Genomic DNA, 23,439 nt, shown 5'->3' with positions numbered 1-23,439 from the left:
GACTATCAAGTCAGTCATCAGTCAAAGGTTTTCTTTCAATTCTTGGCTTTTTCTTCACTAAAACCTTTCAGAAAAGGTGCTTCATTGGAAGAATTTTATAAACAGCAGTTGACTTTGCTAGTAGTTTATTTTACTGGTGTACATTAGAAATAAAATATTTTGGGCAAAAATTAGGTAAAGATGTTTTTAAACCAATATGCATATTAATGTATAATACTAACAATACATATTAAAAAGTATTCTATTATCTTCTGCTCAATTAAAAATACATCTATATTAGCAGATGGAAAATGAATGTAAGTAAAATATTCTGTCAGAATCATTATATCACACAGAAAATATTAACTATATTGCATGACTATTATATTAAGAAAAATTCAGATTCTGAGAGATTTTTATTATCTGATAACTTTAATATTTAACTATCTTTTAATTTTCAGACTCATACTACCCAAATTCATTATAGAACCATTTTGTGGCAAGGACAAATAATATTCTTCAATACTCAATTTTGAAAAAAAATAACTTAAGCAATTTGAATATTTAAAACTTTATAGTATAGTGTATATATTTAATTCATTTAGAAAATTAGTCACACTAATAATAGTTCATGTGACTTCCAAGGTTAATTTCGGTTTAATTAAGTAATCTAATATTGTCATGACCCAAACAGTTAAAACTTATTTTTTTTAATTTGATGAGAAAATCAGGTATGTTATTTAGTCCCTAACAAAGAAAATTATTATGAAGGTAAAACAGATGGTATCAGTTGTTCTAATTCATAATTTATATGCTAACATCCTAATCTCAGTGTGATTTCTCTTCTTTCATAACATGGTATCTCTTTTTGGTTATCAAAAATTGTGGTTGCATTTAGATATATATCATAAATAAAGTATATTCATTTTTTAAGATATTAGGACATAACTATAAGCCAAAGGGGGAAAGAATATTACCAAGTAGATCTAGCCAGTGCCAACATAATGGTGTATATTCTGTTAGTCTGGCTCTTTTTTATCCTTCTTATGTTCTTTTTTCTTTTCTGTTTACCTCCTTCCACCTTCATCTCACATCATTTTCTTTCTCTGATCTATCATCACCCTTGTACAGGTAGAGGGCTGGTTAATATCCATCTATGAGAACCTATAGCTATATATTGTACTCTGCATTTTTTCACATACCAAAAATGATTTGTTACATAAATATTTTAAATTGCTCTTTCTCGGAAGATGGCTAATAGGTGGGGTTAAAGTTAATTTTTAAAAAAATCATATCCCCTTTGAATTTAGTTTTGTGTGTCTCCTCTTTCTATTCAAAAGTTAGTCAGAAAAGGTTTGGTTGAATGCATCTTTGAAGGCGATTTGTAGTTGCTTTTGTAACTAAAGAAGTTTGGGGGAGATTACTCAATTTTGTACAGGAATTTCGTATAAAACAATTGCTTCCTTTATAACAACATAGTCCTTTCATATCTGGAATGAGCTCTTTTCATTCTAACAACTTTGTGCTTTTACTTTTTGTTACAATTGTTAGTACACTATTGATTTTGTTCAGTTTTATCTTTTTTAATTTTTTAAATTTAATTTTTGTTTTATTTTTGAAAAAGAGAGAGAATGTGTGAGCGTGGGGAGGTGGGTGGGCAGAGGGAAAGAGAGGATCTTAAGCATCTCCACACCTGGACACAGTGCAGAGCCTGACATAGAGCTCGATCCCATGATCCTGAGACCATGACCCGAGCCAAAATCAAAAGACCGGTGCTTAACCAACTAATCCACCTAGTGTCCCTTGTTTAGTTTTTTAAACAATGAATTTCATTTTCAACATTCTTGCAGTGTTTTATGTTTCTTTTGTCATTGCTATGCCTGATGTTAATATTAAAAAAAATGTGCAACTGTCCAAGTATATACTTGTCCACACTTATCCAAGTGTACAGAACGTAGGTGTTTTTACTTTGTGTTATGTCACTCAAATACAAAATAAGGGAAATTTAGAAATTACATTTTAAAGAAAATGATATTCGAAGTGTAATTCTAATTAGAATTAATTAATATATAATTCTATTTTTAGTAAGCTGTGCCCTTTGTAATTAGATAGGCAATCTAATTCTAAGTGAAATATAGATCAAAAGCCATGCCATCAAAAACAGTGGAGTTAAGGTTCTCCATAAAAGCCATGAGAGAACTGGCAAATATCATCAGAATCAATTTTCTAGAACTCCAGAAATTAACCAATCTTGGAGCAATACAGGGAACATTTATTCAAGAAAAATAGTGGAATCTTGTTAGAACAGCAGCACTAGCTTTAGTATTAAAAAAAAAAAAAGGAATATATTAGGTAAAAATTTTTACTATTTATTGGAACTGGATATTTCCTTTTTTTTCCCTTTCTTTTATTTTATTTTAATAGCTTTAGCATTTTAAGGTGCCTTGTGTTCTTTCCTGCCCCTTTAGCTGTGAAGTAGCCTTGAAAAGCCAAAAACCTGCTGTCAAGGTAAAAAGCAGCAGGCTAGCAGGCACTGGAGCCATGGAGTGGGGACAGGAGAGTCTTCAAAGACCTGATCATAGGGAATTGTCATTATTTGATCTGATAGCTTCCTGGAAGACTGTTTTTGTAAGGCTATTTTGATTGATCTGACTCAGAGCTCCCCCAGTCTGAAAGCCTTTATTATATACTAAGTAAATAGGAATATTTTTTTTCAAACTTTAGGCCTTAGGAATAAATATTTTATTTATTTACCCCAAATCTGCACCTAAGAATTGGGCAAGTATTTAAGAGAAACACTGTTATCCAATCCTTAAAGTCATGCACATGTTCCATACCCTTCTTAGAAGCAATCATTGCTCCTATGATACTTTTTCTATGCTTGTTAGCTCCTGGGTTTTTTATAGCTACCTCATATTTACTACTCTGCAGTGTTTCTACAAGTTGGCACAGGTCCTGACGTAAAAGAGAACTTCAGTAAACATGTATTGTAAGGATAATTTACTTTATTGTTTTTAAATTTATAAAATGGAGCACAACTTACTGAGATATAGTTTTGCATAAAGATTTAAAAAATAGAACTTGGCACAGTTTTGGCCCTCAATAGCTATTCTTTCTTTGACCTTCTACTACATTTCTATTCTCCTTATACCAAGAGATTATCTATTTTTCCATATAAATATATATATTTGAATTCATTGTTAGCACTTCAAGATTGAGAAATTTCACCTGAAATCTGAATTTCCAGCTTCTTTGTGTAATTGGAAGTTTCAGAATGCTGGAACCAGCAGCCTAATACGACCTCAACAACTGAAAGCTAAGTAAAGTTTGCTGTTTTGTGAGCGTACAAATTATCCTCTTTGACTCAATTTCCATTTAATATTCTTATTAAAGTTGCCAGTCTGTAATGTTAGCAGTATTTTAGAGTCTATTTTTTAAAAGATTTTATTTATTTATTCATGAGAGACACACAGAGGGAGCGAGAAAGGCAGAGACACAAGCAGAGGGAGAAGCAGGCTCCATGCAGGGAGCCTGATGTGGGACTCAGTCGCTGGTCTCCAGGATCACACCTTGGGCTGAAGGCGGCACTAAACCACTGAACTACCCGGGCTTCCCTAGAGTCATTTTTAAATAAGGTTAAATCATGGGGGCGCCTGGGGCTCAGTGGGTTAATGGACCAACTCTTGATTTCAGCTTAGGTCATGACCTCAAGGTTGTGAGATTGAGCCCAAGTCGGACTGTATTCTCAGAGAATGGAGTCAGCTTGTCCCTCCCTTGCCTGTTCCCTCACATGTGTGTGTCTGCACGTATGTGCATTCTGTAAATAAATAAATAAGTAGTTAAATAAATAAAATCTTTTAAAAAATACTGTACAATCATCAGGGGTTTCTTTTGTTTCAGGAGGGTCTTTAAAAGAAATCTCTAATTATTACATACTGAGTTGTTTTTTTCCTAGATTTTGAGTACTTCATCTAAATCAGGACATACATTGTTTGAATTTGGATTTCAGCATGCGCTCTTTAACCACAGTATACGAGAGACACCGTGTGTGTATGCACATGCACTTCATGCACACACACTTCATGACAGTAATTTATACTCTCCTTCCCCCCCCCTTTTTTTTAAATCTGAACATATCTAGAAGTACTATGCTATATCGAGGTTTGCTTTTTATGCAAATTTTCCACATTCATTCATTCAACAGATATGTATTGAGCGCTAAGTATGTGTCAGTGACTTTTCTAAGCACTGAGGATATAGCACTGAAGAACACAGAAGTCCTTGACATCCTGGAGCTCAAGGAAGCATTATTATCTTTAGAATGAGTAATCAAAGTGTGTTAGAACAATGTGGTAGGTGAAATGCTTTCTAGTACTTTCTTTACTTTCTATAAATGTACAAAAGTGGCAGAGAGGTGACAGTATTTGCTCAAGGTGACTCTGTGTCACACTGGGAAGAGAACGTATATTATATTTGGTGCACTGTGGTGTCATATCACTGTTTCTAATTGTCTTCCTATGAAAAAAATACTTCTGCAAGTACATAAATCCATTCAGTACTAACAATGACAATGCAAAAAAGATACTTAGTATGCTTCTTGTGGATGAGGGAAAGGAGGTTCAGTAAGGGTAAGTGAATTGCCCAAGGTTAGGCAGCTGGTAAGAGACTGATTCTATTTCAAGCCCAGGTCTTCCAGGAGACTGATTATTTTAAACCAGAGGCAAAGTCCTCCAAACAGTTAGGTCTCCAGAGACATGACTAGGTTTTGGATGGTGCCCAGATTTCTAGTTTATAAAAAGAGGATTGATGCTGAAAAGGAAATTCACCTTTAAAAAGTTTTAAATGAGCCAGAGTTGGTTATGTTCTATTCATTGCCAAATCATAAGTATTTGAAAAAATGTATAGCACATAGGTGCAAAAGTATGCTGCATTTGTTATATTGTGTGTATATAAAATGTGTATATACCTATACATATATAAACACAGGTAGATCATTAAAAGGATGAATTAACTTGACTCCTAGCTATACCTGTAATCCACTATTGTTTTGAGGACCTCCATGAATCTTAGCTTTCCTAAGGGCTAGGTGGGACTGTATGGCTACTCTATCATTAGTCTCCCAGTGTTGTTTTTAGGATAATATAGGATAATCTGTTTCAATGCGCCACTTGATCCCTAAAGGATCAAAGAAATAGAGAAGACTTTGGTTAATTCAAAAGCTGCTTCTCTATTACTGCTTCCAAATATATCTAGAGGGGATCTGTTGGTGGCTCAGGGGTTTAGCGCCTGCCTTCAGCCCAGGGTGTGATCCTGGAGTCCCTGGATCGAGTCCCACATCAGGCTCCCTGCACCCTGCATGGAGCCTGCTTCTCCCTCTGCCTGTGTCTCTGCCTCTCTCACTCTGTGTCTCTCATGAATAAATTAATAAATTCTTAAAAAAAAAAGAAAAAAACCAAATATATCTAGAAAGCAACACTTTGGTAGTTATTATTTTTTTTATTTTTTATTTTTTTGGTAGTTAAAAGCAGTAGCCATTCACCTATCTTTGGTATTTGACTGTTGAATGAAGTCATTAGACTTCAAGGATTTTCATCTCCCAACAGCCTATATCATGAGACTCAATACTCTAATGTCACTTTGGATAAAATTAAGGGAAAGGGTTGTAAACTCAAAAAAAAAAAAAGTTTTTTTCCAGAATGCTTTTAATTAGAAACAGAAACAAAAATAAGCAAAACACAGATTGTTGTAAAATATACATAGTCACACTCTCAATTCTAAACTCTACTGCTTATTTGAATAAGATTTTTTTTCCTCCAGAGCACCTATCATTAATTTTCTATATTGAGGTTCTAAACCTTTTCAGTCTCAACCTATTAGGAGGACATAATTTAACTGCAACAATGATTTTTAAGAATAAGACTGAGGGATCATAAAGAGGCCTTGAGGTTTTTTTTTTTTTTTTTTTTAATTTCATGATGGATTGGATTCTATTGTCATCCTTGTAGTATTTTTTAGTGTTTCCATAAGATTTTATTTTAAAATAGGACAAACATTATATGTTCTCATTCATTTGGGGAATATAAATAATAGTGAAAGGGAATATAAGGGAAGGGAGAAGAAATGTGTGGGAAATATCAGAAAGGGAGACAGAACGTAAAGACTACTAACTCTGGGAAACGAACTAGGGGTAGTAGAAGGGGAGGAGGGCGGGGGGTGGGAGTGAATGGGTGACGGGCACTGGGGGTTATTCTGTATGTTAGTAAATTGAACACCAATAAAAAATAAATTAAAAAAATAAAATACTTATAAATTTTATAACTATTTTAATTTTTTAAATGAATAGACTTTATTTTAAGAGAGAAGTTTTAGTTTTACAGAAAAATGAGCAGAAAGTATGGAGAGTTCTGGGGTACCTTGGTGGCTCAGTTGGCTAGGTGTCTGCGTTCAGCTCAGGTCATGATCTCTAGGTCCTGAGATCAAGCCCCACATCAGGCTCCCTGCTCACTGGGGAGTCTACTTCTCCCTCTGTACTCCCTCTCTTTATTTCTAAACAAAAATAAATAAATAAATAAATAAATAAATAAATAAATAAATAAATAAATGAATGAATGAATGAATAAAATCTTTAAAAAATGTATGGAGAGTTCCTATATATCATTTCAATATCCTCCTCACTATTTCCACTGTTATTATTGTATTGCTTTAGTGTGTTATATGTTTTACAATTGATGAACCAACATTGACACATTATTATTAGTTAAGGGCCATGGTCTCTGTTAGGGTTCACTCTGTTTTACATTTTGTTGGTTTTGACAAATACAGAGTGATATACATATACAATTACACTAGCATACAGAATGGTTTCATTGCTCTATCTCCTGTGCTCCACCTATTCATTCCTAGCTCCCTTTCTCCCTGTTTCTTTTCTAACCCCTGCCAAACACTGATCTTTCTACTGTCTCCCTAATTTTGCCTTTTCCAGAATGCCAAGTAGTGGAACTACACAGCATATAGCCTATTCAGCTTTGCCTCTGTCACTCAGCAAGATGCGTTTAAGGTTCCCCCGTATCTTTTTTGTGGATTGAGAGTGATATATTTTTTATCATAGAATATCTATTTTTTGATACCCAATTTGGGACTTTTGGAATTCACATTGTCCTATAATTATAAGAACTCCCTTTTCGCAAATCTTTACTTTCCCGGAAAATGGCATGTATAGTAGCAAATTCCACATCTAGACTAGAAAAAGATAAGCAAAACCTTTAAGATTGTATTTTTTTCTCTAAAGGTAGAAGTCATGTTGTATATAAATCCCATTTCAATTAAAATCATGAAAGTATTTAGAATAGATGAACAAACTTCATAGTAATCCGCTTATCCCAATTTTCTGATTGAAACATTTGGTTGAATAACAGTGGAACCAATGAACTCTTTCTCAAATAATTATTTTCTAGGGGCGCCTGGGTGGCTCAGTTGGTTAAGCATCTGACTCTTGGTTTCAGCTCAGGTCATGAATTCATGGTCACATGATCTCAGAATCCTGGGATCTAGTCATGTGTCAGGCTCAGCGAGGAGTTGGCTTGAGATTCTCTTTCTCTCTCTTCCTCTGCCCCTCCCCTACTCTCTTGCTGTCTCTCTCTCTCTAATATAATAAATAAATGCAAAAAATACAATAATATAAATAAAATAGCTATTTTCTCACTTAAAACTTTCGTTCCCCCCCCCACTTTTTTTCTTACCTTAAATCATCAATCTTGTATTCATAGCTTTATCAGCCTATCTGTGCACACCCTGAAGATGTGTTTTCCTTCCTTTTAATTACATTAAATTTACTTTAGTCATCTTCTGGAGCATTTAATATTGATTAATCTATATACTCTAAGCATGGATGTAAACAACATTGTTTTCTGAAAAATTTTAGCAAGTATTTTCAGGACTTATTCTCAGGAGAATAAAATTAATGGTCATGATGTTTGTTTAGAGCAGATTATGCTCTTACATCTTAGAAATTCCACTATTGCTCTTTTTTTTTTTTTTTTACATGTTTTTCTTACAAAAGTTTACAAGATACACCTGCCTCCTTTGCTTTAGTGGAGCCTGCCATTTCCCCACTGAGTTCTCTGTACTTCCTGTAGCACACAATGGGCAAGCCACCATATTCCCCTGGGCATCACTTCTGAATTGTCCTGCAAGGTCTTCTTTTATTTTTACTGTCTTCTCTTTCAGTCAAATAAACTAGACTTTACTGTGAAATATTTTCTTTTGCTGATCATAGCAGCTCTTAGAATCATTTGCAATAATTTATTCATTTGAAAAAGATTTCAGAATATTGACTTAAATCATATTTGTAATAAAATAGAGACAGGGTAATGGGCTCTCTGCCTGGGGGAGAAAGAATGAGCGATAATATTCCATACAAGATGCTTCAAAACAGGAGTTTATGGTTTTCCCTGTTTTAGTGCCACTTTGTTCTGTTTTCTGAATTTTTTGAGCTAGGGAACCTGTGTATTTACATTTGAAGTTGAAAATAACTCAGGTTTCGATTATTCAAAGTGGCCTGTGAATATATTGTTAGTGTTTTATGTGTATTCACTTGAATCCAGAAGAACTTAAGCTGGATTTTCTGTTCTGAATCACAGATTTACCAAAAGTGTGGCAGGGGGTGGGGGAGGGTTGTGAATGATTCACTTTCCCCAAAATTAAAGGCAAAGGATGAGAGAAGTATTTGAACACTGATAATCTCTTATATCAGGGTAAGTTTTGCCAGAATCTTATTTTGGCTTTGCTTTCCACTGAAGGAGAGGAAAGATAATGACGAGCATTGAGGCCCACACTGAGCATGGAGAGGCTAATAAAGATTAACGTAATGCTGAAGTGGGTAAAAAAGAACACATTAGTGGATATAGAAAAGTACTTTATTTGGAAGTGATAGAAAATAATTCTAAAGGGAATGGATATTATACTATATAATGCAAATGCCAGTATAATGAAGAACAATCCTGTTCCAAAGTAGCTTTGTATTCATTATTTTTTAGAAAAACAAAAAGAACACCCAACCCGTAAGGTAATTAAGATAAATAATTTAAGGAATTCAAGATCGTCATTAAGCATACACTGAAGTTTAGAAGAAGCACAATTTTGCATTTAGATTTCCCACATGGAACCTTAGCAATTATGAAGAAAGTTCTTTAACATGTCCAGCTCTGCCTTGGCATATAAGACAAATTTAGTCTTTGACATACGCAGTTATATTGAATGAATTAGCAATAGTCACAGTATATTCCTGCAAAATGGTATTGAGACATGCTTCACTTTACTTGTTCAAAGTCACTATAAAATAATTACAAATATTTTCTTCTTTAGAGGCTCTCAAAACACTTTCCCACATTATAAAGGATACTCACAAATATAAACTGGAGAATGGGGATCCCTGGGTGGCGCAGCGGTTTGGCGCCTGCCTTTGGCCCAGGGCGCGATCCTGGAGACCAGGGATCGAATCCCATATCAGGCTCCCGGTGCATGGAGCCTGCTTCTCCCTCTGCCTGTGTCTCTGCCCCTCTCTCTCTCTCTCTGTGACTATCATAAGTAAATAAATAAAAAAAAAAAATTAAAAAAAAATAAACTGGAGAATGACCTTATCCATAAACTACTTTTGTTAATCCTTCCTCAACCTACCTGAAATCACCTAGCTAAAGGCTTCACACCATAGTGTAAGTCCTACTTCGGCAGAAAAGTATGGCTCCAAGATTAATTATTTTCCTCCCTGTTAGCAAATCGTGCTGTGAAATCCTTCTTCTTCCTCCATCTCAACCCCATCTCCTTTTTCCTCCAGATTGAAGTGTGTATAGCTATGTTATCCATACTCAACACCTTGTCTAGTTTTGTACTGAAACACTTAATTCTTCCCATTCATTCCTTTTTTGTTGGCTTTTTCTATTGGTCTGTATAACAAGCAGGGAGTGTAAATGTGAACAGTTTCAGATCATTTCTAAAGAGTCACATACAAGTTACTGTCACCTTGCCTGTGATGTGAGACACCTGTGCACACACTTGCATCAGTCATTTCCCAATATTGTTTCCACCTGTTTCATATTGGGTCCTCATAGTTCCCTTTTCCTCATTATGTACATGAGGATTTCTAGGTTTCTGTCTGTATTTTCTTTGCCAAATGATGTGATACATGTGAAACCTGGACCTAAAATCCTTTTCCTTCTGAAAAAAATGTTCTGCTCTCATTGCTCTTTGTACCAGTTTCCATATGTGAGTATGATGATTTTTTTTTTTACTCCCATCTTCCCATTCATTAATGAAGATGTTAAATAAAACTGGGCCTTGCAGAGGTCCCCAGGGTCCAAATATTGGGTATTTTTCTAAGTAGTTTGATTGCTGTTTATCATAATCTTCCCCCCCACACCATTCTTCAGCTGTTTTCAATTCATGTGACAGTGCTCCCATGCAAGTCAATTTGAATTAATTTTGCAAGCAAAATGCTTTATGGTTCTGAGTACATAATCTCCCTCTCCCACAGAGAAAAAATATACTGTAATCATCCAGCATTCCTGTTGATTATTTCCATTAAAGGCAGCAGGGGGAGAGAGAATGCTCAAGACTCCTCTCATGTTTAAAGTTTTTGAGGCTTTTGCTATTCATTGCCTTATTCTTTCTCACCCTCCCTCTCTCTCTCTTTTTATTTTTTTATTATTTTTTTAATTTTATGCTATTCATTGCTTGCACTAATGCAGAATGTGATGGTCCAGACTGCTCAGCCTGGAATCTCTGTCTGCTGGAGCCTAGCCACTGCAATCCTGCAATCCTTGTGATCTTACACCCCACCACACTTTCTCCCAGATGAACTAATTTCTCTCTTTTTAACTCCTCAAAAGATTCATATAAATTTCTACCTCTAGCATTTTGCACAAATTGCTTGTATTGCTTTACCTCCCACCCTCCATATAACCCATCTTACTGCTAATCATATTCTTCAAGGCCAGCTGAAGTTATAAAACATGAAATCTTTCATTACCACCCAGGACAGTGACCACTTTCTAGCCTGAATCAATATAGCACTTATTGTGTATTGAATACACTAAAATTTAGACATTTTAGATTTGCCTATTTTTTGTGTGATATTGTAAGTTTCTTCAGTGTAAAGACTTGTCTTTACCTCTAGCATGTCACCTGATGCCTTGGATGTAACTTTAGATTAACTATATCTGTTACTGGTTGATGAATAAGTAGGCATCTGAATCTTAAGGAACTGATGGTTGTTTGGACCAAAAGGCTGCATATTTTTGGGTAAAAATAGAATAATGGAAAGAGACATCAAAGTGTGCATTTAGGGGTTCTAATTCATTTTGTGTCATGCTAATTCACTTTGTGTCATGCAACCCTGAGCCAAGATTATTTAATTATGCAATTTATTTTACCAAAAGACTAATATATACCAAGCACTGAGATTACATTGTTAAACAGGACTCAGTTCCTCTTCTATACAAACAGACAAGTTTGAATGACATCACCTAGAGTTGGGAAATACACAGCCTGTACAAACATATGCACACTCTGGGGTCCTTTCTCTATTGGGCTCAATCCAAATTACTAATATATGTACATATTGGCCTCCTTAGAAGCAGTGTAGTTGACATGGAGACTTTGAAAACAGTTAAGCTAGATTACAAATCTGGCTCCACCCCTATTACTAATGTGTAGCAAATTGGTTAATCTCTGTATCTCTATTTTCCTCTTCTGTAGATTATGTATAAAATTTCCTACTTACCAATGTTCTTATAAGGATTAGAATGAGGTAACTGCAAAGTTTAGCACACTGCCTGGCCTTTATTAAACAGTGTGTAGGGTTGCTATTACTCTTTATCTTGGTTTCTGTTCTTTTTTGTTCTTATTTTTATTTTCCCCAGGAAGTACTTATTAACTGATATGTTTATAATGTTATTATGTCTTGACCATTATCTTACTATGTATATTTGAGCTAAATTTTTCTGAATACTTAAAGATGGAAAAATATACTCACTTGTTAAATAAAGCATCAAGATTCTTTATTAATGAAGACTTAAGTGGTTTTACCAAAAGTCACCTGGCCATTTATATGGTAGTACACACATAAAGTTTTCTAAAACATTTGTTTTCACTGATGAACACTTGACATTCACAAAACAAAATAGGAATGTGCACTAATTGTAGCAAGAAGCGAAAATTCACAGTGAAGGGAGAAAACAATTATCAAAAACAGAATGATCATTTTGTACATTGATGTGTAATATGTTTTGAATATTTGTGTCCTCATGAAAATTCATATGTTGACATCCCAGTGCTCCATGTGATGGTATGAGGGGGTAGGGCCTTTAGGATGTGCTTAGGCCATAAAAGTGGAGCTCACATGAATGAGATCCGTGCTCTAATAAAAGAAATGCCACAGAGCTAGCAAGCCCCCTTCTGTTATGTGAGGACACTGGGAACTCTGAGACCTGAAAGAGGTTCCTGATGTGATCATTCTGGCAGCACATTCCAGACTTCCAGCCTCCAGAACTGTAAGAAGTGAAAGTCTGTTGTTTAAAACCCACCCAGCCAGTGTCTATTTTGTAATAGCATCGTGGACAGATTAATACAGCAGCCTAAAACAAATCTATGAAAATTTAACACTCTGAAAATTTAAAACTCTGAGGAAAGATATATGTATCTTTACTCTAGAGCAGGAGTACAATGATATACCGAATAAATATTCTCTATTTTCAGAACAACTTAGGTGTCGTTTTGCTTTTTCTCTTAAATAGGATATAGGGAAAATATTTCATTTGAAAATTATTAAATAAAATATTATGCTTATAATAATAATTTCCAAAGAAGTATTTTCACTTTGTAAATTGCCCAGATAATTAAAGCTGATTCAGCTATTTATTATTCCATTGATCAAATTTTAGTTGGTTTCAAATAATATCAACAAACTTTAGCTAGTTTAAGAGAAAGAACAGAATTTATGGTTAATTCAGAAAACCCAAGGTCAATTGAATTCTTGAAATAAGGAAACCAAGTGACGGGGCAAGATCCCATGAACAGGGCAGTGGTTGCCCCCTCTTTCTCTCTGTCTCTGATTCCTGGTTCTGACCAGTTATTTCTTCATTCTATCTGTAAACCAGGTTTTTTTAGTTCACTTTGCACGTGGTTTTCCCAGAATTCTAAATTTGATCTCCTGTATTAAAAAGACAAAACTTCAGACTGGAAGTGTTCCAAATTCCACATAGAGGGAGTTTGATGGGTTCCACTTGGTTCATCTGTCCATCACTTTTGCAAACATCTCTAGCTAGGTTGAGGGAGAAGGATAAAATTGTGTAGTAAAAATGCCACTGTGGCTGTTGGTGACTATCTCTATGATAAGGAGAGTAGCTTAAAGAGTATCTGGGCTCCATCTCAATTTGTGCCTCTTAGGAATTCTGATAAGGAAGCATTTCTCTCAATATAAAGTTGTGTTTTCATTAAAAAAAATCTGTTATAAAAAATAATCACTAATGTGAAATATTTTATTCTAAAAATTTACAGTGAAGTTAGCCATTTCAGTACATAATTTCGATCACGTCTATAAAGCCTGATTTCTACAATACACAAGAATTTTACTCAGCATTCAATATTTTGTTGGAGTGGTCTACTTGATTTATTTAAGCTCTATTAGGTATTTAGTTGGTCTATTTGATTTATTTAAAATTTTAGTGTTACTTGTCCCACTTTTCTTAAATTTGGGGCTTCATTGTAGTTACTGATTCAATATTTTTTGATTCTCATCATTCTTTATATTTTAATTTTAATTGAAGTATGGTTGACATATGGTATTAGATTAGTTTCTTGTGTGCAATGTAGTGATTCAACAGTTATATACATTTTGAAATGCTCACCACAATATGTGTATTGCAGTATTATTGACTATATTCTCTATGCTGTATGCATCATTCTTTTCTGTAACACAAATATCTCTGTGCTTCCATGCTACTTTGGCTGCATATTTTTTGTCTACATAAAATTATTATCAGTAGGCATAAACTAATAGCATCCTATTAGCTCATTGTTTCCTTAGAGCTTAAGAAAATCACCGCTTGTGATTGCTGACCTGTTTTTGAAAGTCCCTGTGCTGCAACTAAAGCCTAGTTTCTCACTTATGAGCAAGTTGCAGATACAAATTATAAAAACAAAAAACAAAAGAGTGTTCTTTAAAAATGAATTTATATTTCCTGAAACTGTGAAAACCACCACCACAAGAACAGTGGCAAGAACAATATAACAAACAATAATGGTAACAATTTGTGAGATTATCCCAACTTTAATTATCTCAGTTTACTCATGTATTAAAAAATAATTGTTGGCAGTTTTGACGATTCTTTTAATGACCACATTTTGTGCTTTTATGGTTCTGAGTTTGATTTGAAATCTGCCAGAATAAGTGATAATAATATGTACAAAGATATTAGCACCAAGAATTAGTTCATAGTTGGAATTTGTGTAAATCTAATGCGATAAATCCTGTGGTTCTAGGTGGGGTAGTCAAGTCTGAGAACTGAGGTGTGAATTCGTTGAAATTTTAAAATTTAGGTACTGCTCTGTATTGAATGTTTTTGTTACCTCCCTCCCATTCATATGTTAAAATTCCTAATGTGATGATTTTAGGAGGTGATACTTTCAGGAGGTAATTAGGTTCAGAGAGTGAAGCCCTCAGGATGGTAATAGTGCCCTTATAAGACGAAGCAAGGGAGAGAAGTCTGTCTGTCTCACTTCCTATCTATATCCCCCTCTCTGTCTGCCATATGAGAATATAGCAGGAAGGTATCTGTCCTTTTGTAAGCCAGGACGCAGGCTCTCCCATACATGATCTGCTGGAGCCTTGATCTTGCACTTTCTAGCCTCTAGAACTCTAAGAGATAAGTATTTGTTGTTAAAGCCATCTAGTCTATAGTAATTTGTTACAGAACCTGAACTAAGACAGGTGCCAATTTGTATTTATCTAAAGGAGTCATAAGGTTTTTTTTAAAAGACTTTATTTATTTATTCATGAGAGACACAGAGAGAGAGAGAGGCAGAGACACAGGCAGAGGGAGAAGCAGGCTCCATGCAGGGAGCCCGACGTGGGACTCGATCCCAGGACTGCAGGATCAGACCCTGGGCCGAAGGTGGTGCTAAACCGCTGAGCCACCCAGGCTGCCCGAAGTAATAAGTTTTAATGTGGTCAGACACAAAAAGCAATGAGAATCATGGGAGATTGATCTCTCTCTCTCTCTCTCTTTCTCTCACTGTCTCTCTTTCTTTCTTTTGATCAAACTACACATTCCATAAAGTGAATATGCATTTAATAAACAAGACAGACTTTTAGGCAAATAAATTAAGGGGGACTAGAACTTCTGAATTGATGCCCAGTACATCTCAAAGTAATGTTTTACTAAAGATTGAAAAAGGAAATAAATGTGTTAAGCCAAAGAAGTTCTATACTCAAATAAGTTTGGGAAATATTAAATTAAATGGAATTAAACAGTTTTCTCTATAGGCTGCATTATACTAAGCCTTTAACGTATTAATGGCCGTGGAGGTTATCCCACATTTGATCAGGAAACATTTTATGCGCTATCTCAAGAACATCTTTGTGAAGGATGTTTAGTGGAACACAGTTCAGGAAACATTTTATTCAAGTAAAGAACTTCTTTTAAAACTTACCTGAATGCAGTGATACAGAGAAATAGGAGTAAGGGAATATGATTTTCTCCTTTATCATAATGCCATATGGAACAGTGCTATGAACCATTTTTCTACACATGACTGGAAATTTTGTCTAAGGCACCATAATAACAACTAGCTAGTCTGCCACTGAAAATTACAGCCTACACACAGTTGGATGGGCCACATTAGGCTTATTCTACATTCATACTAAAGAGACACAGTGAGCTTGGCATGCAAGCTACTGTTGGAGATTTCAGATCCATGGTCAGTGAAAGAAATTCCCTCTTCATTTACATAAATGAGAAACTAAATAATTTATTTAGCTCATGTTTTTAATTAAACATCTATATAATCTCATCTATTGCTCCTTGGTAGGACAAAGAAAGAAACTGAAAAATCCCATGGAAAGTTCTATTGACTTCATGTCTTGTAAAAATAGTGTATACTGCATCACACATGCACAGGTGGATTTTCTAAATAAAATTTGGATTTGAAATTGTATGATCTTGCATATAACCTTGAAATTATGATTTTGGACTTAAGTCCAAAAGTCTTGATATAGTTGTGGGTTTATGTATTTATCAGTTTGTCCAACAAATATTTATCCAACAAATCATTTGATGTAGAATTATACTTGGTACTCAGGATGCAGACATATAACAGACATTAACTTTAAAAAAAAATAAGTGTTAACACTGGAGATTACATCATTCTACAATTGAATAGATAAAACAATTCAAGTCTTGTAAAGGTTTTTAACATTGAAATTTAAAACTCTAAAATCAGGGATCCCTGGATGACTCAGCGGTTTAGTGCCTGCCTTTGGCCAGGGCATGGTCCTGGAGTCCTGGGATCAAGTCCCACATTGGGCTCCCTGCGTGGAGCCTGCTTCTCTCTCTGCCTGTGTCTCTGCCTCTCTCTCTGTGTGTCTCTCATGAATAAATAAATAAAATCTTTAGAAAAATAAAATAAAAAATAAAACTATTCAGATAAATGATATTTAAATACTCAATAAAAATAATGAAGTAGATAATAGTGCTATTTTCTATGGACTTTGGGAAACAGGGAGTCATTCTTATATTTAATGATGTATTAGATATCTACTGCAGTATTTATCAAACCTGAGATGTTCAAAAATATTTTTTGTTATTGCAGTAAATTGATGTTTTATTTCTCCCCTGCCAATGGCAAATTTAAATATCAAGTCATGTTTTACATAATGCCTCTTTTCAAAATGTAAAATTGTTGCTCAAATATAACTTAGCTATATATGATATTCAGTTAACATTTATTGAAGCACATTATTTAAATAAATATTAAAATAACTGCTAACAGATCCACATCCTAGGATCCAGATGTTGGCCATGTCAATTGGTGATTCCAAAACCAGGTTCACGTTATTTTTTCATGTAGCTACAACCACAGCAACAAGGAGATTTTTAAATTTAGCTCATTTTTTGCAATGGCCTCCTTTTGTGAATTAGGTCAAGTAGGTCAGTTACTAAATCTTTCTAGAGATGAGAATACTGACTTACTCATAGGAGAACTGGGAGAGAAATATTAAGCACTGTTTAAGTGCTTGATATCTTAATATTTCTAAATGTCATAGTTGGCATCATTTGCTAACTGGAGAACATAACAGCTTGCTTTCTTTGTTATATACTATATGATTGCATCTGCACATGAAATGAGGTGAAAATCATTCATAGATGTGTGTTACCTATATAGTCATGTAAAAAGACAAGTGATCATTTTATATATTTTATATAATAAATTGGCAATGTCAGAAAAAAATAGATTCATAAGGGACGCTGCTCTCTATATGCCTTTCACTTGTATTATCTCAGCCTATTGGTACACTTAGTGGATTTTGCCCTATAACATATCTATGTACTTTTTTTACATTTTTTATATAGGAGAGCACATATGATCAATTTTACTTAGTTCCATTATAAAGGAAAACCTTGTTTTCTTGATTATCTAAATCTTAAAACCATTAGTGCTGTACTAATCAGAATAATCATGTACATTAAACATTGAAATCTGAGGTGGTCATTTCATCTATGCCAATTACTATTTTTAAACAACAGTTATTTTTATTTTAAAAAATATTTTTTAAAATAAATATTTATTTATGTATTTGAGAGAGAGAGAGAGAATGTGTTCACACAAGGAGAAGGGGGGGGAGAAACAGATTCCTCCCTGAGCAGGGAGCCCTATGTGGGGCTGCATCCCAAGGACCTTAAGATCATGACCTGAGTTGAAGACAGATGCTTTAATGACTGAGCCATCCAGGTGCCCCTAAATAACAATTGTTTTTAAATGACCATTTTGTCTTGAATATTTTAAGTTCCTTTACGGATGAAATTATTTTCAATAAATTGTGTCCTTAAAGACATCTACCTTTGAATTTATTAAAATATGAAGAGAAAGATAACAATGGGAATCTGTTCTGTTACAATTTTTAAAAGAAATGCAATTCTTAATAGAATAAAATGAACGTCCCTGTCCCATCTATAGTCAGCAAGCTGCACATCCATTGATGTGTGACAACCACACTCCACAGTAAATTTGTAAATCACTAACATGAAAAGCATTGAATAATGACAAGTAAACTTAAAAGCTTTCAACTTTTGCTTTTGAAATGTCACCAGGATTGTCTTTGTATTTAAATTCAGTAAAATTTTTATTATGTAATTATTTTATCTCCTACTGAAATTTTCCTGAATTGGAATCATTCTTTCCACTCTACTCGTACCTCTATTATCATTAATTTCTTCAGGTTTTTCAATTGAATTCTGTTTTCTGATCTGTATTATAATTGGTAATAGTGAAATGTGAGGTTAGCTGTTAGATCATGGATTTTACTTTAATTGTCCATCATTTATTAATTACTGATGGAACAGCATTTTTTGAAGTTTTACATGGAACTTAGTATTTTTGTCAAGTAAAACCTTAGTTTTCATTGTTAATTATAATAGTCATACTGCTATCAAAGCACACGGTTGTTAAAGCACATAGTTCATTTATTTCTCATAATAAAATACTCTATCACAATCATTAATGTTATTTCATTAGGAATTTTTGTATATTGTCCTATGACACTCAATAGTAGATAAGATCTATTACCATTATATGATAGGGAAGAAATAGTGCTATTCGGGCAGTTATTATGAAGCCATTTAGCCCAAAGTTTTTATGCCTCAGTCTCTATAAAGAGACGTTTTGAATATACCAAGAATTCCAAAATCCTGGAGCCTCCTTCATACAGCTTTCTTGGAAAGCTATAACAGAGACTAAATATTTCCTTTCTAGCACTTATCAGAAACTCAACATTTTATGATATAATATCTTACCATTACATACCTCCTAATAGAGTGTGTGAGGTATAAATATAATGTAAAAAACATGCAGTTGTCTTTGTTCACTGTTGTGTCTCCAGAGCATAGTACATGATCAGTATAATTGTCGAGTGAATGAACAACTACATGATTGTGTAGTTGGCAGGGGAGTTTTTCCTCATTTGCAGAAATATGGATTCAGATCCTTGGGATTATTGTAAATGAGCTGTGAGTACGAGGCATCCTTAATTATGACTTTAAGTGTGCTTCTCGTAGAAACAATATCATATATATTAATTATATAGGTTAATAGCCTTATGTGAGACCTGTGACCTAATAAAAGTGTTTTATTATAGGGATATGATTTCTAAGGTTCAGATAGGTTAGTTACAAATAATTTGGGAGTGCTACCTTTTCATAAGTTAACTGCCTCAAGTCATGTTGTCCAAATCAGTTGATGATAAATTGTTGTATAAAGAATATACACCCTTAAAATTACGTGTTTGACAGAGCCTAGTGTTGCTGAATCTCTAACATGACACAGTATAACCTTGAAGTTCAAATACTGCACAGTTTTCTTCAAAAGCCAGAACAAGTTTATTCTGGGAGGCATCATTCATTACTTCTTTTTTACAGACAAAACCCAACAAGCAGTTCCTAGAATTGTAATTATGCTGTTTACCAATCAGTGATTTAAAAAGTAAACTCAGAGCACTCCCTAAATAAAAACTCATTATCACTATTATGACTAACTTCTATTATCACTATTGTTTCACTAAAAAGAGAATTCTCGGGGAACTCAGGTGACTTAGTGGGTTAAGCGTCTGACTCGTGGTTTCAGCTCAGGTCATGATCTTGGATTGTGAGATCAAGCCCTGAATCAGTAAGAAGTCTGCTTGAGATTCTCTTTCTCCCTCTTTCTCTGCCCCCCCCCCCACTTACTCTCTTTAATATAAATAAATCTTTTTTAAATTTAATACATAAAAATTCCAAAATAATAAGCATATAACCCCAAAAGGAAGAATATTTCATTAAATTGAAGAAATTTGTTTTATAGAAATACTTAGCACATTTTTTCTCACTTCCTTAAGAATTAGTAAAGTCTCTGTAATGTTCATTGGCTAACATTTGGGAATGAGGTGAAATTTGTGTCTTCATTTACAGACTGGAACATTTAACTTCTGTCCAGGGTTTTTCCAAATCGGCCATGTTCCCTCTGCCTTGAACACAATTTGGTTAAATTTGCCTAGGTCCGTATGTGAACAAGTAAACTAAATTAAAGCATAAGTGTTTTTCTAGAAAACTTACACTGCTATGATATTTACTATTATTTCTAACCCAGTAAGAATCTACTTGGTAGATTTAATCAAAACTGTGATAAGTTTATAGTTCATCTTTGAGGACTATACCAAATGAAATACTATTTAGAAGTGATTCTAAACCAAAATGTTACTTTTTTTTTTTTTTTTTTTTTTTGTAGAATAAAGCAGTCTGAACAGAATACAATCACACAGGACTAATATAAGGGTGCCTAGAGCATGTTAGGCCTGACTGAATAATTTTAACTGTAAGATTCTTATCTGAGATTTAATCATACCGCTAAGGCTGCAGCAAAATAGAATCTAAGTGAAACTTTAATCTGAGGATTTAATGAACTGTAGCCTCTCCTTTGAAGCCAGAGTACTGATGGTAATATTTGTTGCCCAATTCACCTACCCTATGTTTTCCCAAATTTCTAAATGCTCAGAACCGCATTCACATACACACACAGAGATACTTATAACCTAGTAGTATTAGATATAGAAAATACCCAGAAGATTATTCCAGGATTATATATGTCAATGCAGTAGAAATCCTAATAAAAACATTACATGTTAGAACTCTGTGGAAGAGTTTTCTGGGAATTCCTTAATATTTGAACTCATATTCTTGTCCCTGGACACATGATTTTGTTTCTAGTTCTAGATCTTAACTTTTCTCATGGATTATGATATCTGTACCCTTTTCACTTTGTTTTTGGTGCCTCCATTCATTGTCAATGAAATAAGATTTATCATAAATCTTTTTTTTATAGCAGTACTGTGTCCATTATAAATGGAGAAATGAAAGAGAAACTTCAAGCTGCTCATAAGTCAGATGGAGAAAATAAATTGTAAATATTAATTGAAAAAGATAATCACCCACCTATTATGTTCCAGTGACTGTATTTGGCATTGGAAATCAAATATGGGTGTCTTATCCCATTGAATGGGAATTCTGTGCACATAGATATTATCTAGGAAAACCTGGCCTATTAATGAGGCTCACTTGGTACATCTCTTGCTGAATATTTAATACGGTCACCTTTAAGGTATTTTAGCTGAGGAAAAAAAATGAGTTAAGGTGGTTTAAATAGAAAAAAAAAAAGTAACCCAGTCATTATTCATCTTCCATTAGAGGTACCTTTTCAAAACCAGGCTGCAGAAATCAAATTCAATTACTTAATATCAATATATAGCTTTTCTAGCTGTATATTTTTTATGGTTAGTGATTCTAACTTGGATAACATTTTATATTCTATTATTAAATACCAAAGCTCCTTTTTAAATCACTTTCTTCAAACAAAGATAGTCCAGACTTTTTTAAATGCTTAAAATTATGTATATTTCTATGTTTATCTAGTACTGGTTTATAAAACTCTGAAGAATATTAAATTTTTAAATATAATTTGCTAAAGACATAATTTTTCAGTTATGTAGAAAACATTAAACTGTTTATAATAGATTAGTGTAAATGTCTCCAAAGTAAAGTATTATCAACAAATGTATGTATGTAAATAGCTGGCAGGTTGTCAGTGACATCACTGACACCACTTACTGACATCACTGACACCATTTTATTTTTTTCATAGGCCTCTTTGTGGCAAAATTTTGTGATTGGGACAAGCGTGTATTTTATTAATTTTAAGCTCTACTTAGTTATGAATGGAATGTTTAACTATGGCAACTTTTCAGAATTATACATGCATTCATCTCATAAATATAAGTGTAGACTTTGTCGTTGAATGTGAGAAAAACATTAAACTAGCACATTTGGGGCATATTAGTTATTCTGTAAAAACCATTGCAGGAATGAACAGTGTCAGCAGTAAAGTTGTATGAAGCTGTAAAGTAACTACTTAGAGAAAAATCTTCAAGAGGTATTTCTACCTTCATGCTATGAGGTGGTTAACTCTCAAATATGGCTCTAAATTCTCCTGAGAAGTACACTGAGACCTTCAATTAAAGCAAAAAAAAAAAAGTGAATATAACTATGTATATTATATTCATATATATTATATATATTGGGAGAGGATTGGGGTGAGTGAAAGGGAATCTATGTTCCAGCATTCAAACTTTACATTTTGTGTAGCCCAACTAATTAGATCTTATCACAATAGAAATTTCAGATACCGTTATGTAACTTTAACATCTTATTTTACATGAAAAGAAGCTGGTTAGAGCAAGCCTCAACATCACATGAAATACAGTGTGCTTTTCTTTGCATGAATCATTGAAGTTTTTAAATGTTATGTTTTGACCGTTTAATAAAATTTTATAATCTTCTGAGACCTCCATGGGCTTGCCAACTGTCACTTACCAGTGATAATTAGGAACAGAAATACACAGATAAATGAAATTCACAGTGATTCAGGTAGCCTCTTTCCACTGGATTCAATTCTCTTTGGTATAAAACCTTTCCTGGAGCTGCCAGCTCTTAACAACATTTGACAGAATTCAGTTTAACCTTCTCTTTCTTTCCTTGCCATTCTTCTGGTGGGAGTTATTATTGAGAGGAATAAAATAGTGGCCAGAGCAAAAGGCTGGCAACATTTCAGGGTTGACATGCCAAGTGTTCTCTGACTAAATTGCTCCTAGAAAAAGGAGAGAGAAATAACTCACTTGAAAGTTCTTTCTGTTCCCCTGCTGTAGATCCCAGCACATCACTGAGTAAAGCAGTGAGAGTAAATCAAATGGCTGTTTTTATTTTCATGCATTTATTCTTTTATTCACTTTTCCATTCTTTCATTCTTATGTACATTCACTCAATAAATATGTATTAAGTTTGTACAACTCTCCTGGCATAATTCTAAACATTGGGGATACACAAACAATTGACAACAGGTTTCTTTGTCATTGAGTGAATCTATTGGAGGATGTAGATATGTAAACTGACAATAGAATATAAATTAGGTACTACAAAAATGTATCACAGGGAGTGGCCAGAATTTAAGACATTATTTCATGGCATTCCAGTAAGTAGCTACAACAAAGCAATTAACAGTCAACACCATAACTAGTATTTCCCAAAATATGTGCTGTGGAGCATTCAGCAAAATGCTCATATGTGTTATGAATAAATGAGTTCTCTGGCAACGCAAGTGTAGAAAATA

The 23,439-nt window shown here is 34.0% G+C and overlaps 1 protein-coding gene across 9 annotated transcripts in view; it reads left to right on the top strand.

Annotated features, from left to right (window-relative positions):
* EPHA5 (EPH receptor A5) overlaps positions 1-23,439 on the top strand; it is a 347,353-nt gene that overhangs the window by 34,345 nt on the left and 289,569 nt on the right. The window lies entirely within an intron of this gene.

This window comes from Canis lupus, chromosome 13, assembly GCF_003254725.2.
Source record: "Canis lupus dingo isolate Sandy chromosome 13, ASM325472v2, whole genome shotgun sequence".
NCBI lineage: Eukaryota > Metazoa > Chordata > Mammalia > Carnivora > Canidae > Canis > Canis lupus.
The sequence above is the reverse complement of the archived record's forward strand: the minus strand, read 5'-3'. Positions and strand labels throughout refer to the sequence as shown.